Source organism: Balaenoptera borealis (genome assembly GCF_965194805.1).
Source record: "Balaenoptera borealis genome assembly, chromosome: 11".
In the NCBI taxonomy this organism is placed as follows: Eukaryota; Metazoa; Chordata; class Mammalia; order Artiodactyla; family Balaenopteridae; genus Balaenoptera; species Balaenoptera borealis.
This window is the reverse complement of record NC_138868.1, coordinates 112,259,179-112,278,451: the sequence shown is the minus strand read 5'-3', so window position 1 is coordinate 112,278,451 and position 19,273 is coordinate 112,259,179.

Here is a 19,273-nt window from a genome sequence, read left to right as displayed (position 1 = left end):
CTTGACTGCTTCTGCCTCCAATAGATTTCCTAAGCACTAGTGTTTTAAGGAACAGCTTAAAAAGAGAATCCTAATGTGATTTCTTTATAATGGGTGTGTTCCTTATCTTATCCTAGTGTCTAAACTCTTCTCCATGGCTGGACCCCCAAATAATATTCCTTTACGTGCTAAGGGGTATCTAGAGAGTGGGATAGGTTTAATAACTACCCTAACCCTAACGCGTACCCTAACCCTAACCCCTACCCTAACACGTACCCTAATCCTAACCCGTACCCTAAACCGAGCCCTAACCCTAACACTAACCCTAACCCTAACCCATACCCTACGCCGTACCCGAACCCCTCCCCGATCCCGTACCCTAAGCCGTACCCTAACCCTAACCCTAAGCCTAACCCTAACCCTAGGCTACCCTTGGCTGCTTCTGCCTCCAATAGATTTCCTAAGCACTAGTGTTTTAAGGAACAGCTTAAAAAGAGAATCCTAATGTGATTTCTTTATAATGGGTGTGTTCCTTATCTTATCCTAGTGTCTAAACTCTTCTCCATGGCTGGACCCCCAAATAATATTCCTTTACGTGCTAAGGGGTATCTAGAGAGTGGGATACGTTTAATAACTACCCTAACCCTAACGCGTACCCTAACCCTAACCCCTACCCTAACCCTAACACGTACCGTAGTCCTAACCCGTACCCTAAACCGAGCCCTAACCCTAACACTAACCCTAACCCTAACCCTAACCCATACCCTACGCCGTACACGAACCCCTCCCCGAACCCGTACCCTAAGCCGTACCTTAACCCTAACCCTAAGCCTAACCCTAACCCTAGGCTACCCTTGACTGCTTCTGCCTCCAATAGATTTCCTAAGCACTAGTGTTTTAAGGAACAGCTTAAAAAGAGAATCCTAATGTGATTTCTTTATAATGGGTGTGTTCCTTATCTTATCCTAGTGTCTAAACTGTTCTTCATGGCTGGACCCCCAAATAATATTCCTTTACGTGCTAATGGGTATCTAGAGAGTGGGATAGATTTAATAACTACCCTAACCCTAACGCGTACCCTAACCCTAACCCCTACCCTAACCCTAACACGTACCCTAATTCTAACCCGTACCCTAAACCGAGCCCTAACCCTAACCCTTACCCTAATCCTAACCCTAACCCATACCCTACGCCGTACCCGAACCCCTCCCCGAACCCGTACCCTAAGCCGTACCCTAACCCTAACCCTAAGCCTAACCCTAACCCTAGGCTACCCTTGACTGCTTCTGCCTCCAATAGATTTCCTAAGCACTAGTGTTTTAAGGAACAGCTTAAAAAGAGAATCCTAATGTGTTTTTTTATAATGGGTGTGTTCCTTATCTTATCCTAGTGTCTAAACTCTTCTCCATGGCTGGACCCCCAAATAATATTCCTTTACGTGCTAAGGGGTATCTGGAGAGTGGGATAGGTTGAATAACTACCCTAACCCTAACGCGTACCCTAACCCTAACCCCTACCCTAACCCTAAAACGTACCCTAATCCTAACCCGAACCCTAAACCGAGCCCTAACCCTAACACTAAACCTAACCCTAACCCATACCCTACTCCGTACACGAACCCCTCTCCGAACCCGTACCCTAACCCTAACCCTCACCCTAACCCTAACCCTAAGCTACCCTTGACTGCTTCTGCCTCCAATAGATTTCCTAAGCACTAGTGTTTTAAGGAACAGCTTAAAAAGAGAATCCTAATGTGATTTCTTTATAATGGGTGTGTTCCTTATCTTATCCTAGTGTCTAAACTCTTCTCCAGGGCTGGACTCCCAAATAATATTCCTTTACGTGCTAAGGGGTATCTAGAGAGTGGGATAGGTTTAATAACTACCCTAACCGTAACGCGTACCCTAACCCTAACCCCTACCCTAACCCTAACACGTACCCTAATCCTAACCCGTACCCTAAACCGAGCCCTAACCCTAACACTAACCCTAACCCTAACCCTACACCGTACACGGACCCCTCCCCGAACCCGTACCCTAAGCCGTACCCTAACCCTAACACTAACCCTAACCCTAACCCATATCCTACACCGTACACGGACCCCTCCCCGAACCCGTAACCTAAGCCGTACAGTAACCCTAACCCTAAGCCTAACCCTAACCCTAGGCTACCCTTGACTGCTTCTGCCTCCAATAGATTTCCTAAGCACTAGTGTTTTAAGGAACAGCTTAAAAAGAGAATCCTAATGTGATTTCTTTATAATGGGTGTGTTCCTTATCTTATCCTAGTGTCTAAACTCTTCTCCATGGCTGGACCCCCAAATAATATTCCTTTACGTGCTAAGGGGTATCTAGAGAGTGGGATAGGTTTAATAACTACCCTAACCCTAACGCGTACCCTAACCCTAACCCCTACCCTAACCCTAACACGTACCCTAATCCTAACCCGAACCCTAAACCGAGCCCTAACCCTAACACTAACCCTAAACCTAACCCTAACCCATACCCTACACCGTACACGGACCCCTCCCCGAACACGTACCCTAAGCCGTACCCTAACACTAACCCGAACCCTAACCCTAACCCTAAGCTACCCTTGACTGCTTCTGCCTCCAATAGATTTCCTAAGCACTAGTGTTTTAAAAAACAGCTTAAAAAGAGAATCCTAATGTGATTTCTTTATAATGGGTGTGTTCCTTATCTTATCCTAGTGTCTAAACTTTTCTCCATGCCGGGACCCGCAAATAATATTCCTTTACGTGCTAAGGGGTATCTAAATAGTGGGATAGGTTTTATATCAAACCTAACCCTAACGCGCACCCTAACCCTAACCCCTACCCTAACCCTAACACGTACCCTAATCCTAACCCGTACCCTAAACCGAGCCCTAACCCTAACCTTAACCCTAACCCTAACCCATATCCTACGCATTACCCGAACCCCTCGCCGAACCCATACCCTAAGCCATACCCAGACCCTAACCCTAACCCTAACCCTAACCCTAACACTAACCCTAAGCTACCCTTGACTGCTTCTGCCTCCAGTAGATTTCCTAAGCACTAGTGTTTTAAGGAACAGCTTAATAAGAGAATCCTAATGTGATTTCTTTATACTGGGTGTGTTCCTTATCTTATCCTAGTGTCTAAACACTTCTCCATGGCTGGACACCAAATAATATTCCTTTACGTACTATGTGATATCTACGTATATCTACATATTATGTGGTATCTAGAGAGTGGCATAGGATTAATAAATACCCCAAACCTAACGCCTACCCTATCCCTAAGCCCTACCCTAACCCTAACACGTACCCTAATCCTGACCCATACCTTAAACAGAGCCCTAACCCTAAAACTAACCCTAACCCTAACCCTAACCCATAAACTACGTGCTACCAGAACCCGTACCCGAACCCGTACCCTAACCCTAACCCTGACCGTAACTCTAAGCTACCCTTGACTGCTTCTGCCTCCAATAGATTTCCAAAGCACTACTGTTTTAAGGAAGAGGTTGGAAAGAGAATCCTAATGTAATTTCTTTATAATGGGTGTGTTCCTTATCTTATCCTAGTGTCTAAACTCTTCTCCATGGCTGGACCCCAAATAATATTCCTTTACGTGTTAAGTGGTATCTAGACAGTGGGATAGGTTTAATAAATACCCTAACCCTAACGCGTACCCTAACCCAAACCCCTACCCTAACACTAACACGTACCCTAATCCGACCCCCTAACCTACACCAAGCCCTAACGCTAAAAGTAACCCTAACCCTAACCCTAATCCATACCCTACCCCATACCCGAACTCGTAATCGAAACTAAACTATAAGCCGTACCCTAACCCTAAACCTAACCCTAACCCTAACCCTAACCCTAAGCTACCCTTGACTGCTTCTGCCTCCAATAGATTTCCTAAGCACTAGTGTTTTAAGGAACAGCTTAAAAAGAGAATCCTAATGTGATTTTTTTATAATGGGTGTGTTCCTTATCTTACCCTATTGTCTAAACTCTTCTCCATGGATGGACCCCAAATAGTATTCCTTTACGTGGAATGTGGTATCTAGAGAGTGGGATAGGATTAATAAACACCCTAACCCTAACGCGTACGCTAACCTTAACCCCTACCCTAACACTAACACGTACCCTAATCCTAACCCGTACCCTAAACCGAGCCCTAACCCTAAAACTAACCCTAACCCTAACGATAACCCATACCCTACGCCTTACCCGAACCCGTACCCGCACCCGTACCGTAGGCGTATCCTAACACTAAACCTAACCCTAACACTCAGCTACCCTTAACTGCTTCTGCCTCCAATATATTTCCTAAGCACTAGTGTTTTAAGGAACAGGTTCAAAAGAGAATCCTAATGTGATTTCTTTATAATGGGTGTGTTCCTTATCTTATCCTAGTGTCTAAACTCTTCTCCATGGCTGGACCCCAAATAATATTCCTTTACGTGCTAAGTGGTAACTAGAGAGTTGGATAGGTTTAATAAATACCCTAACCCTAAGGCATACCCTAACCCTAACCCCTACCCTAACCCATACCCTAATCCTAAAACGTACCCTAAACAGAGCCCTAAACCTAAAACTAAACCTAACCCTAACACAAACCCTTACGCTACGCCGTACCCAAAATCGTATTCGAACCCGTACCTTAAGCCGTACCCTATCCCTAACCTTAACCCTAAGCTACCCGTCACTGCTTCTGCCTCCAATAGATTTCCTCAGCACTAGTGTTTTAAGGAACAGGTTCAAGAGAGAATCCTAATCTGATTTCTTTATATTGGGTGTGTTACTTAACTTATCCTAGTGTCTAAACTCTTCTCCATGGCTGGACCCCAAATAATATTCCTTTACGTGCTAAGTGGAATCTAGAGAGTGGGATAGGTTTAATAAATACCCTAACCCTAACGTGTACCCTAACACTAACCCCTACCCTAACCCTAACACGTACCCTAATCCTCACCCGGACCCTAAACCGAGCCCTAACCCTAACACTAATCCTAACCCTAACCCTAACCAATACCCTACGCCGTACCCGAACGCCTCCCCGAAACCGTACCCTAAGCCGTACCCAAACCCTAATCCTCACCCTAACCCTAACCCTAAGTTACCCTTGACTGCTTCTGCCTCCAATAGATTTCCTAAGCACTAGTGTTTTAAAGAACAGCTTAAAAAGAGAACCCTAATGTGATTTCTTTATAATGGGAGTGTTCCTTATCTTATCCTAGTGTCTAAACTCTTCTCCATGGCTGGACCCCCAAATAATATTCCTTTACGTGCTAAGGGTTATCTAGAGAGTGGGATAGGTTTAATAACTACCCTAACCCTAACGCGTACCCTAACCCTAAACCCTACCCTAACCCTAACACGTACCCTAATCCTAAACCGTGCCCTAAACCGAGCCCTATGCCTAACACTAACCCTAACCCTAACCCTAACCCATACCCTACGCCGTACCCGAACCCCTCCCCGAAACCGTACCCTAAGCCGTACCCAAACCCTAACCCGCACCCTAACCCTAACCCTAAGTTACCCTTGACTGCTTCTGCCTCCAATAGATTTCCTAAGCACTAGTGTTTTAAGGAACAGCTTAAAAAGAGAATCCTAATGTGATTTCTTTATAATGGATGTGTTCCTTAACTTATCCTAGTGTCTAAACTCTTCTCCATGGCTGGACCCCCAAATAATATTACCTTACGTGCTAGGGGTATCTAGAGAGTGGGATAGGTTTAATAACTACCCTAACCCTAATGCATACCCTAACCCTAACCCCTACCCTAACCCTAACACGTACCCTAATCCTAACCCGTACCCTAAACCGAGCCCTAACCCTAACCTTAACCCTAACCCTAACCCATATCCTACGCATTACCCGAACCCCTCCCCGAACCCATACCCTAAGCCGTACCCAGACCCTAACCCTAACCCTAAGCTACCCTTCACTGCTTCTGCCTCCAATAGGTTTCCTCAGCACTAGTGTTTTAAGGAACAGGTTCAAAGAGAATCCTAATCTGATTTCTTTATACTGGGTGTGTTCCTTAACTTATCCTAGTGTCTAAACTCTTCTCCATGGCTGGACCCCAAATAATATTCCTTTACGTGCTAAGTGGTATCTAGAGAGTGGGATAGGTTTAATAAATACCCTAACCCTAACGTGTATCCTAACCCTAACCCTAACCCTAACCCTAAAACTAACCCTAACCCTAACCCTAACCAATACCCTACGCCGTACCCGACCCCGTACCCGAACGCATACCCTAAGCCGTACCCTAAACCTAACCCTAACCCTAACCCTAAACCTAAGCTACCCTTGACTGCTTCTGCCTCCAGTACGTTTCCTAAGCACTAGAGTTTTAAACAATAGGTTCAAAAGAGAATCCTATTGTGATTTCTTTATAATGGGGGTGTTCCTTATCTTATCCTAGTGTCTAAACTCTTCTCCACGGCTGGACCCCAAACAATATTCCTTTACGTGCTAAGAGGTATCTAGAGAGTGGGATAGGTTTAATAAATACCCTAACCCTAACGCGTACCCTAACCCTAACCCCTACCCTAACCCTAGCACGTGCCCTAATCCAAACCCGTACCCTAAACCCAGCCCTAACCCTAAAACTAAACCTAACCCTAACCCTAAACCATACCTTATGCCGTACACGTACCCGTACCCGAAACCATACACTAAGCCGTACCCTAACCCTAACCCTAACACCTACCCTAACCCTAACACGTACCCTAACCCTAACCCTAACCCTAAAACTAACCCTAAACCTAACCCACACCCTACGCCGTACACGAACCCTTACCTGAACCCGTACCCTAAGCTGTACCCTAACCCTAACCCTAACCCTAAACCTAAGCTACCTTTGACTGCTTCTGCCTCCAATAGATTTCCTATGCACTAGTGTTTTAAGGAACAGCTTAAAAAGAGAATCCTAATGTGATTTCTTTATAATGGGAGTGTTCCTTAACTTATCCTAGTGTCTAAACTCTTCTCCATGGCTGGACCCCAAACAATATTACTTTACGTGCTAAGTGGTATCTAGAGAGTGGGATAGGTTTAATAAATACCCTAACCCTAACACGTACCCAAACCCTAACCACTACCCAAACCCTAACACGTACCCTAATCCTAACCAGTACCCTAGACCGAGCCATAACCCTAAAACTAACCCTAACCCAACCCTAACCCATACCCTACACCATACCCGAACTCGTAACCGAACCTGAACCATAAGCCGTACCCTAAACCTAACCCTAAGCCTAACCCTAACCCTAAGCTACCCTTGACTGCTTCTGCCTCCAACAGATTTCCTCAGCACTAGAGTTTTAAAGAACAGGTTCAAAAGAGAATCCTAATGTGATTTGTTTATAATGGGTGTGTTCCTTATCTTATCGTAGTGTCTAAACTCTTCTCCATGGCTGGACCCCAAATAATATTCCTTTACGTGCTAAGTGGTATCTAGAGAGTGGGATAGGTTTAATTAATACCCTAACCCTAACGCGTACCCTAACCCTAACCCCTACCCTAACCCTAACATATACCCTAATCCTAACCCGTACCCTAAACCGAGCCCTACCCCTAAAACTAAACCTAACCCTAACCCTAAACCATACCTTATGCCGTACACGTACCCGTACCCGAACCCATACACTAAGCCGTACCCTAACCCTAACCCTAACACCTACCCTAACCCTAACACGTACCCTAATCCTAACCCGTAACCTAAACCGAGCCCTAACCCTAAAGCTAACCCTAACCCTAACCCTAACCCATACCCTATGCCGTACCCTCACCCGTACCCTACCCCGTACTCTAAGCTGTACCCTAATCCTAACCCTAACCCTAACCCTTAACCCCAAACCCTAAACCCTAAACCCTAACCCTCACCCTAACCCTAAACCCTAACCCTCACCCTAACCCTCCCAGTTGTTGGAAATGCAATGAAAATACTCCATACGATGCGCACCTGTTGGGCACATTCTTAACAAAAGGCTTTTTGCATTTTCACCAGTAGTTTCTCCTTAAGGTCATCACTTGCCAATTAATGACCATGCTGTTTAGGAATCCCATTAAAAACCCAGGAGTCAGGATTCCCGGCAGGCTCTCCCGTTCTCCCTCGGGCACTCTTCCACCCTCTCTAGGTTTCAGTTTCCTCATCTGTAAAAACACAGGCACCTGACTATATTCATTCCAGGAACTCGAGCCTATTGAGAGAGTGAGGAAATAGCTAATCTGGTTTTTGGATGATAGACCAAAAACCAGATTTAAAGAAAAATATGTCATTGCTGGTTTTCATGCGAACAGACACGTATAATGAAGGAAGTAATCCCCCTGGCCCTCCAGGAGTTGCCTGGGGACCGAGTCTGCGAAATATTTATACATCAGGAGATGGCTCTGAGCTGGAATTCTACAAAAGAAGAGTAGAGCAACCCAGTACAGCTTTATACCCCCTCAGCCACAGGAGAAGAAAGTCTGCAGGCTACTGAAAGCCAGCAGCATTGCCAAATTAACTCCCACGGCCTTTGCCAAACTGCACCTGGTACCTCTGAATTCTCTGTTTCCTTCCCTATTCTGACTCTTTTCTCAATAAATGCACATTTCTTAATATAGTGTCACAGTGGAAGCAAAACAGACCTTCAATTTTCAGACCTCAATTTATAAAGCAAAGGTTCTAGGGGTTTTGTTTTTAAATTAAAGGACCACATAATTTGAAAATTGTACAGGTTCTAATTCTTCAGTTCCAAGATACCAAACACACTGCATGGGGTCCGCATGGAAAGGCCCCTCTCAGGAGAAGCGCCACCGATTCCACAATGAAAGGGCAGCAAGGTGCCCTTCTCCCTTCTCTGCTGCCTGGATGGCCCCCATGTTTTTCAATCCATGCCCCCTGGCAAGTTTCTAAGGTGCAATTCTGAGACCCTTCCCTTTGCCATCCCAGCAGGTGGCCAAGGGCCTGCCGGGGCTGGAGACGTGCAGGAAGCAGACCTGGGCCAGCTGGCCAGAGTGGGGTTTGGGGGTTCACAGCAGGAGAAATCACCATGCAGAATAAATCCCTTGGCCTTGCCATAACCCAAGGGCAAGTCTCTCAGGGCTACGGGCCCTCTCAGGTTCTCCTTGCAGAGACCTCGCGTGGGGCACTTGGCTACTTGGGAAAACCGCGCGGGAGCGAGCTTTACACCAGCAGATGTTTTGTAAAATTTGACGGGGTAGGCTCGGGCCTGTCTTGAAAGCCTCTACTCAAAGGCGAGCCCTTCCTGCGGCCGCCAGGTTAGGGGGCTCCGCGACTGTGCCGAACAGCTCTGGTGTGAGTCGTGGTTCCCTCCTCCACCCACCCCCACGAGCCCGTCCCCTTACCTGCGGCCCGCGGCCCTCCGCTCCGCGCTCGGATGCCGCTGGGGTGCCAGGGACCCACGGGAGGGGTCGTTCCCGGCGGCCGCGCGCTGGCTCCCCGGACCCGCGCCGGCTCGCCGGGGACCGACGGCGAGGAGCCCCGAGGACGCCCCGCGCCAGGTGCGCTCTGGCCGGGACGCCCACTTCAGGAGAGGCGCGCGGACCTCCGGCGCGCTCAGGTGAGCCGCAGCCAATGCCGAGCAAGACCCGCCCCGCCGGCGCCGCGTCCGCGCGGCACAGCACGGTCTCGGCGCTCCGGGCACGGGCGCCTGGGGCCGGGCGTCCCCTCTCCCGCGAGCGCGAGGCAGGAAGCGGCGCCCCTGCGAGGCCGCTAGCGATGCCCCGGCGCGCGAGCCCCTGCGGCGCGGAGACCGCTCCAGGCTGGACTCAGCGAGGCCAACGCCGCCAGCAGGAGCGCTTGGCGGGACCCGGCTCGGGCAGGGGAGCTGCAGACCCCCGCAAACAACCCAGTTTTTTAAATGGAAAAAGGACTTGAAAAGACCCTTCTCCAGATAAGACATACAAATGGTCAACAAACACCTGAAGAGATGTTAAACATCGTTAGTCACGATGGAAATGCACATTAATACCACAACGCCATACCCCTCCACAAACACTAGAAGGCCTATAATCAAGAGAATTAAAAATAACAAATTTTGGCAAAAATGTAGAGAAATTGATACAGAGTTTCCCATGGGGAAAATGAATCGGTCCAGGAGATGGATGGTGAGAATATTTGTACAACAATGTGAATGTAGTTAATGCCACAGAACTGTATACTCAAAATGGTTTAAATGTTAAATGTTAGTTTTACTCACAATGAAAAAATGAATGAAGCACTGATGATACGTGTTAGAACATGGATGAACACAGAAAACATTCTAAGTCAAAGAGGTCATGCAGAAAAGGTCACCCAGATCATACTTATCTCGTGTGTTTTAAACCCATAAAGGTTTTGAAAATGAGGGAAAGTCTCAGTAATAGTTTCAGAAAAAGAAAACTGGATCAGAATGGGAAAAGACATTTCCATAGAGTTGGGGAAATGGTGAATGTTGAAGTGGGCCCGTGGATAGGATTATAAGGCGGAACCATAAAATTTCGTCTTTGGGTCTCTATGTGCTGGTTCCCTAGGAGAGGACCCCAGTATTGCTTAAAACACACAGCAGTAGTTTATGTGAGGTGGTGTATTTTGTACTGCTACTTATAGTTTTTTTATACACTTGAAATTACTGGGAAGTACATTACTTTTCAAAAGAACCAGGTCAAAACCATGCCCAAAAAAAGCAGAGAAGACATCGAACTTCATAATAGAGGCCAAGCCTTAACCAGATGCAGTTCACCTAAAGTGGTGACGCTCATCATTCTTGTAGGGTCCACGCGTTATTAACAGGCACCATGGGAAGATTATATTAGGAGCCACTGTGTCTTGGGTGCTGTGGATGACCTGGCTGTAGTAGAAACAGTGGGATTTCTGAATTCTAGTTTTCCACATCAAACCACCAAAACCCTGTTAGAACTAATAAATGAATTCAGTAAAGCTGCAGCGCAAAAAATCAGTACACAAAAATCACTTTTCTTTCTTTTTTTTTTTAATAAATTTTTTTAAAAATATTTATTTCTTTATTTATCTTTGGCTGCATTGGGTCTTCGTTGCTGTGCACGGCCTTTCTCTAGCTGCGGCAAGCAGGGGCTACTCTTCGTTGCGGTGCACGGGCTTCTCATTGCAGTGGCTTCTCTTGTTGTGGAGCATGGGCTGTAAGAGAGCAGGCTTCACTAGTTGTGGCACACGACCTCAGCAGTTGTCGCTCGCGGGCTCCAGAGCACAGGCTCAGTAGTTGTGGTGCACAGGCTTCGTTGTTCCGAAGCATGTGGGATCTTCCCAGACCAGGGCTCGAACCCGTGTTCCCTGTATTGGCAGGCAGATTCTTAACCACTGAGCCACAAAGGAACCCCTAAAAATCACTTGTCTTTCTATAAACTAATAATGTGCCATCAGAAAGAGAAATTAACAAAACAATCCCATTTGCAATTGCATCTAAAAAATACCTGGGAATAAATTGAACCAAGGATGTGAAAGCACACTGAAAACTCTAAAACACTGATGAAAGAAACTGAACAGACACAAATGAATGGAAAGCTATCCCGTGCTCATGGATGCAAAGAACACTGTTAAAATGTCCATTCTACCAAAAGCAATGTTCAAATGCAAAGCAAGCCTGGTCAGAACTCCAATGGCATTCTTCACAGAAATATAGCAAACGTTCCTATCATTTGTGTGGAAACACAAAGGCCCCTGAATAGCCAAAGGGAGTCTGAGAACGGAGAACAGGTTGGAGGCATCTCCCTCCCTGACTTCACACTACATTACGAAGCTACAGTCACCAAAAAGTGTGCAATTGGCACAAAAACAGGCACGCAGACCAGAGGAACAGGACAGAGACCCAAGAAATAAACCTACGGTTATGCGGTAAGTTAATTCACAAGAAAAGAGCCAAGAACATACACTGGGGAAACAACAGTCCCCTCAATAAATGGTGCTGGCAAAACTGGACACCACACACCAAAGAACACTGCACTCTGTCTACACCACACAAAAACTGGCTAAAAACCCAGTGTTCCACATGAAGCCCTTCCTCTCCTGGGTCCTCTGAGGACAGACACCCTCAGCACTCAACCAGACACAAGAACCTTCTCCCCCACTTTTCCTCACCTTTTCCTTTAGCAGCGTCACCTCCCAGCAGGTCCAGAGGAGACCTGGCTCCTGTCAGCGTGAACTGGACCCCACAGTGTCCCAAAGCCCCAGTGGGTCCTGAGGAGACCCGGCTTCTGCTACAGCCGTTCTGCTGTGGAAATTCACATTGAAATAGAGCCAAATGACCCATGAATTCTCCAAAATAGTTAAGGAGCAATTAACTAGAAACCGTAAGAAATGAAATGATTATAGACACAGACTTTACTTATTTTTTTTTAATATTTATATATTTAGCTTCGCTGGGTCTTAGCTGTGTCACACGGACCTTTTTCTTTTTTAAGTTGCAGCATGCGAACCCTTAGTTGAGGCACGTGGGATCTAGTTCCCTGACCAGGGATGGAACCCAGGCCCCCTGCACTGGGAGCACGGAACCTTAGCCACAGGACCACCAGGGAAGTCCCTAGACACGAACTTTAAAACTTATGCCAAATTCACACAAATTTATTCACAGACATTTCAAATGCAAGGCTATGAAGATTACAGAGAAACATAGAAGAAAATCTACATGACATTGGGTTTCGTCTATAGATCACGGGCTTTGAGTTTTAACATACAAGGCCAATCACAAAAGAAAAAAATATGGTGGACTTTATAAAATTAAAGATTTCTACTATCAAAGACCTTATTCTCAAAGTCAAAATGAGGCAGGAGATAAATGGTCTCCAGCCTTCGCATTTACAACTGGCCTCCAGTTCACACTTCCTGGGGTGAGAAAAAAATGGGCTCCAGGCTGGACATTCATTACCAGCCCCCTGTTTACATTTCCTGAAGCAAGAGACAAACGGGCTCTAGAACTACATATTTATGCCCAGACTCCTGTCTATATTTCGAGGTCTGCACCTCGATATGAAAACCAGCAAGAGAAATAGGGTAAATAACCAGACATTGGACATTTTTATGAGAGGGACAGAGTGGGACTAAACCCTGTTAAAAGATCAAGAGATCATACATTTCTCATCCTTGGGGCAAGGGAAACAGTGCACATGTGCAGAAAGGTTCCTTGGGGGTCAAAAAGGAAGGGGCACCACCCCAAAATAGGTGATGCTAAGGTCGTCCCATAGGCCTCTGGGCGGTAATCCATCTTGGAAAAAAGTTGCGCACGCATGTTGGAGAGGGTCCTAGAGCAGGGCAGGTGTGGAAAAAGAAAGCAGATAATTGGCCAGAGGTGAACAGAGACCCGGAAGAACTGCCCTGTATAAGTGACTTAACCGCCTCTTCACTGCGCTCCTCCTCATTAGGGAGAGTGTCCACACCCTTCCTCTCCGGGTGTGCATCTCTGCCTTGCTTCTGTCTTAACTAAACAAACTATTTCTCTGTGTGCTCTCCCACTTGTTGATGTGCTATGTCTCTAATAATAAACTTTGTACCTGTTTTTACAGTTTTTACCTCTATGAGAAAAGCATTTTTCACTGGGGGCAAGAGCTAGTTGGGGTGGTGGCTAGGATTCCTGGTTTTCATCCAGGCTCCCCAGGTTCAATTCCTGGTCAGGGAATGAAGAGCTCTCTTCATGTCACCACTCACTGCTGCTTCTCCAGGATAAAAAAGACAAGCCACAAACTGGGAGAAAAATACTTGTAAACCACATATCCAGTAAAGGACTTGGACTCTAAATGGACAAAGACCTCTAAAACAACCCCATTTTAAAAATGGGTAAGGATTTGGACACACACCTGGCCAAAAAAGATATACAGATAATAAAAATCATACAAAAATTATACAAAAAATCATATACTATTAGGGATTTCCAAACTAAAATCGTGAGCCATCACAGCACACCTACTAGGATGGCTGAACTCCAAAACTATGGCAACACCGACTGCTGGAGGGTGAGGAGCAACCTCTCCTCATAGCTGGGGTGCAGGCACAGCCACCTGGCAAGACAGTTCTGCAGCTTTTTTCCACAACTAATCAAGCATCCCCTCGGGGTCCAACAATTATGCGTCCAGTATATAGGCACTGCTTTGAAAATCTATGTCTAAAAGCAGAAAAGGATGCAGTCATGCACAGCAGCACTATTGATAATGGCTAAAAACCTGAAGAAACCGGGATATCCTTCACTAGATGACTGCATAAGCAAAGTGGAGGACAGCCATGTCAAGGCGAGCAGAATACACCACGCCAATATATGTCTCTCTGGCATAAGGATTATTTCAGTCTCATTCAAAAAAAGAAAGATAGAAAAAACTGAGTAGAGACTGACCTTTTATGAAGGACATTTATAAGGAAATCTCCATTTGTAACGCGTTTTCCTCTTTGCACCAGAAATAGAAGGATGATTAAATCTCAAGTCACTCTTATCAACGGAGAAGTTCCGACTTAAATCTGCATACAATACCTTTGTTTACTGTGCTTTGCATGATAACCTGCCACTATTGGCTTCCCCCCTTCCCCAAGGTCTTTTGTTTTTATCTGAAGATGGTATTTGGTATTTAAGGTGATGGCTTTGGCCATTTCAGGGAGTGACTCAATTTTTCTGGGTAGCTCCCCTGTATACAGGAGGTATACATGCTGTTAAACTTCTGTTTTTCTCCTGTTAATCTGGCTTTTATTACAGGGCGGGGGTGGGGCTCAACCAAGAACCTAGAAGGACAGAGTGAAAATTGTTTTTCCTCCCATACACATGTAATGGAATACTGCTCAGCAGCAGAAAGGAATGCACCATCAACCCATGGAAAGACATGGATAAATCCTCAGTATATACTGCTACGTGAAAGCATCCAGGCTGAGGAGGCTGCACACAGTATGACCCCATTGGTGACATTCTGGGAAAGGCAAAGCTACACAGATGATAAGCAGATCATGGGGTGGGGGGTTTGAAGTGTTCCATGTGACACTCTAGGATGGATACCTGTCACTATGCATTTGTCTAAGCCCATAGATGTGTGTAGCCCAAGGGGCCAATCAAACTCTATTCAAATTTAGTTATTTACGGTGTAGGAGTATTACAGGATGGAATACTCAATGTGACAGAATCTAACTGTATTAGAAATGCATGGAAAAACTCACTGTAGGGGATGGGATAAAAGGTGCTGACCTAAGTTAACTGTGGAAATGAACGCAATCTCTAGACTAAATGCAAAATGTACACAAACAGTGGACTTTATTTTATGGAGTTCTTTCCAGGGTGTAGCAGCTAACAATTCTGAAACCTCTGCACATGTAATCTGGAAAGGAGCAATGCATAGGTAAATGGCAGATAGTGGGCACGAAGCTCCTCACTGTGGGAGTGGGAAGTTACAGATAAGCAAGGGGAGAGCCTCTGCCCTCATAATACTTGGCTGAGCTTCCTGGGAGGATGGTGTGGGGAGTTCACTGGCCATAGGAAATGCACAGATCTTTACACTGGGAAGGCTGTGAAGACATAGGAAACTCACACCCCATCTTTCCACCCACACCTGCTGCAAACACTCAGCCCTCTGTAATCAGCCAGTTGCACCTTTTTAGACATTCTTGGCCCCAGGCAGATAAAGGAGCGTGAGGGTCTTGCATTACCTCTAAGCTGTCCCAGAATCCAGGCCCTGGGGGTGGAGCCAGGTTGGGGGTTCCTGGGCTCCTGACCAGCAGGTGAGAGGAAGGAGGAAGACCAGTCCTGAGGGCAGAAGTTCCCTGAAGTCTGTGAGCCCTGGAGCCCTGATCAGATTCACCCCCAGTGGGGACATGGGTGGGGTCTGCAGTGGTTCTGTTTTCCACCCGGGCCCCTTTGATGAAACCACAGCAGCAATGGGCCCAGACGTCTCCTGGTGGTGTTTCAAACTGACACAGCAGTTTTACAAAGGAACAGGAGAATGAAGCTGAGCTCCTGATGGCCACTTCTTTTGGCTCTGAGTTGTTTCTGTCAGGCCCACAGATACATCCGTGGAGTCTGCTGTAACCCGCCTTCCCCCACCTGGCCTTTCCTCTTCCTCGTTGGGATGATTCCAGTGACATTTCCAGCCCGGACCCCTCTCCCAGGCCAGATGCCTCTGTCCAGCCACTGCATCCCCATCTCATCTTGGGAGCTAACAGACCCCTCAGGGGACCGGGATCCTGCAGCTTCCCACACCCAGGAGCAGCCCCACCTTCCCTGGTTGCTGAGCCCAGACACCGGGTGTAACCGAGCAGGACCCTATTGGGCCTTCCCAGGACAGACCCACCCCCCATATCCTCTGCTGTAGCTCCTCTCTGAAGTACCTGGATAACAGCATCTGATGCACGCTTCCTGAGTTGTTTTACAGACTTCTACCAGATGGAAGACATTAACTACTGTACTTGATGATCAAAAGCCCCCAGACCTACTGGCACCTAAGGATTGATACAGTTCACCACCCTGTTACCTCACCATCAACCAACCAGAGAATTGTGCACCAGCTGATCTCATACTCTGCGACCCCTTCCTCCAAATTCACACTAATTCCCCTCTACACCCACAGCCCTGGCCCAAGCCCGATCTAGTGCTTGGTTCCTCCATCAGGCCCTGACAAAGCTCCCTGCCCCCATGGTGCGTCTCACATCCCACCCCAACGTGGTCTTTCTGAAGCATAAACGAGACTGTGACTCTCTCCCACATGTAATCCCCAAATATTTCCCCACTTTCGCTAGAGTATCTGCTGCAAGAGACATCTGCCAAGGCCCTGAGAGTCCCCGGCATCCCTACTAGGCTGGTGGCTCCTGGGTTCCCTGATACTGAGCACGTCAGCAGGCCAGGCGAGATGGCACCAAACCCCAGAACTGCTCACCTCAGGATGGGGCTGGCACTGCCGCTGCCTGATCAAAGAGAGCAGAGAAGGGTTCCCCAACTGGGACACAACACTGCACAAGTGGCCTCTCCCTTAGCTATCGCATGTTCCCCATGGGACTTGAGGGAAGGAAGGACCCAGGCATGTTAGTTCCTAAGCAGGATGCTGTGGGCTCAGTTGTGTCCCCCCAAAATCACATGCTGAATCCCTAACCCCCAGGACCCCAGGATGTGGCGGTATTTGGAGATGGGGTTTTTAAAGAGGTGATCAAGGTAAAATGAGGTCACTAGGGTGCATCCTAATCCAATAATACTGATGTCCTACCAGAAGAGATTAGGACACAGAAGATCATGTGAAGAGAAGATGGCTGTCTACACACCAAGGAGAGAAGCCTCAAGGAAAAACCAGCCTTCAGACACCTTGATCTCAGACAGCATCCAGGACTAGGAGGTAGGTCTGTTGTTCAAGCTCCCCAGTCTGTGGTGTTTGTTATGGCAGCCCCGAGCAGACTCACACACAGGGTAAAGAAGGTCTCACACTAGATAGCCCACTCTCCATTCCCTTGTATGTGAGTGACAGTAGCCTCAGGAACTGAGGAAGGTGTGCCCGAGGAAAGGCACAAGATATGAGATTTTAGGCATAACACGACTGCACTGATTTTTTTTTCCTTTTTTAAAGATTTTTAAAATCTTTATTTATTTAATTTATTTATTTTTGGCTGCATTAGGTCTTCATTGCTGCACATGGGATTTCTCTAGTTGTGGCGAGAGGGGCTTCTCTTCACTGTGGTGCGCAGGCTTCTCATTGCGGTGGCTTCTCTTGTTGCAGAGCACGGGCTCTAGGCGTGGGGGCTCAGTAGCTGTGGCACACAGGCATAGCTGCTCTGCGGCATGTGGGATTTTCCCAGACCAGGTCTCGAACCCGTCTCCCCTGCATCAGCAGGGCCACAAATCAAGCCTTGATAAATGTAAGAAAATTGAAATCATATCAAGTATCTTTTCTGACCACAACACTGTGAGAGTAGATATCAACTACAGGAAAAAATCTTTAAAAAGTACAAACACATGGAGGCTAAACAATACACTACTAAATAACCAAGAGGTCACTGAAGAAATCAAAAAATACCTAGAAACAAATGACAATGAAAACACAATGACCCAAAACCTATGGGATGCAGCAAAAGCAGTTCTCACAGGGAAGTTTATAGCAATGCAAGTCTACCTAAAGAAACAAGAAACATCTCAAATAAACAACCTAACCTTACACCTAAAGCAATTAGAGAAAGAAGAACAAAAAAACCCCCAAAGTTAGCAGAAGGAAAGAAATCATAAAGATCACATCAGAAATAAATGAAAAAGAAATGAAGGAAACAATAGCAAAGATCAATAAAACTAAAAGCCGGTTCTTTGAGAAGATAAATAAAATTGATAAACCATTAGCCAGACTCATCAAGAAAAAAAGGGAGAAGACTCAAATCAATAGAATTAGAAATGAAAAAGGAGAAGTAACAACGGACACTGCAGAAATACAAAGGATCATGAGAGATTACTACAAGCAACTATATGCCAATAAAATGGACAACCTGGAAGAAATGGACAAATTCTTAGAAAAGCACAACCTTCCAAGACTGAACCAGGAAGAAATAGAAAATACAAACAGACCAATCACAAGCACTGAAATTGATACTGTGATTAAAAATCTTCCAACAAACAAAAGCTCACGACAAGATGGCTTCACAGGTGAATTCTATCAAACATTTAGAGAACAGCTAACACCTATCCTTCTCAAACTCTTCCAAAATATAGCAGAGGGAGCTCATTCTATGAGGCCACCATCACCCTGATACCAAAACCAGACAAAGATATCACAAAAAAAGAAAATTACAGACCAATATCACTGATGAACATAGATGCAAAAATCCTCAACAAAATACTAGCAAACAGAATCCAACAGCACATTAAAAAGCTCATACACCATGATCAAGTGGGGTTTATCCCAGGAATGCAAGGATTCTCCAATATATGCAAATCAATCAATGTGATAAACCTATTAACAAATTGAAGGAGAAAAAATACATGATCATCTCAGTAGAGGCAGAAAAAGCTTTTGACAAAATCCAACACCCATTTATGATAAAAGCCCTCCAGAAAGTAGGCATAGAGGGATCTTACCTCAACATAATAAAGGCCATATATAACAAACCCACAGCCAACATCATTCTCAGTGGTGAAAAACTGAAACCATTTCCTCTAAGATCAGGAACAAGACAAGGTTGTTCACTCTCACCACTCTTATTCAACATAGTTTTGGAAGTTTTAGCCACAGCAATCAGAGAAGAAAAATAAATAAAAGGAATCCAAATTGGGAATGAAGAAGTAAAGCTGTCACTGTTTGCAGATAACATGATACTATACACAGAGAATCCTAAAG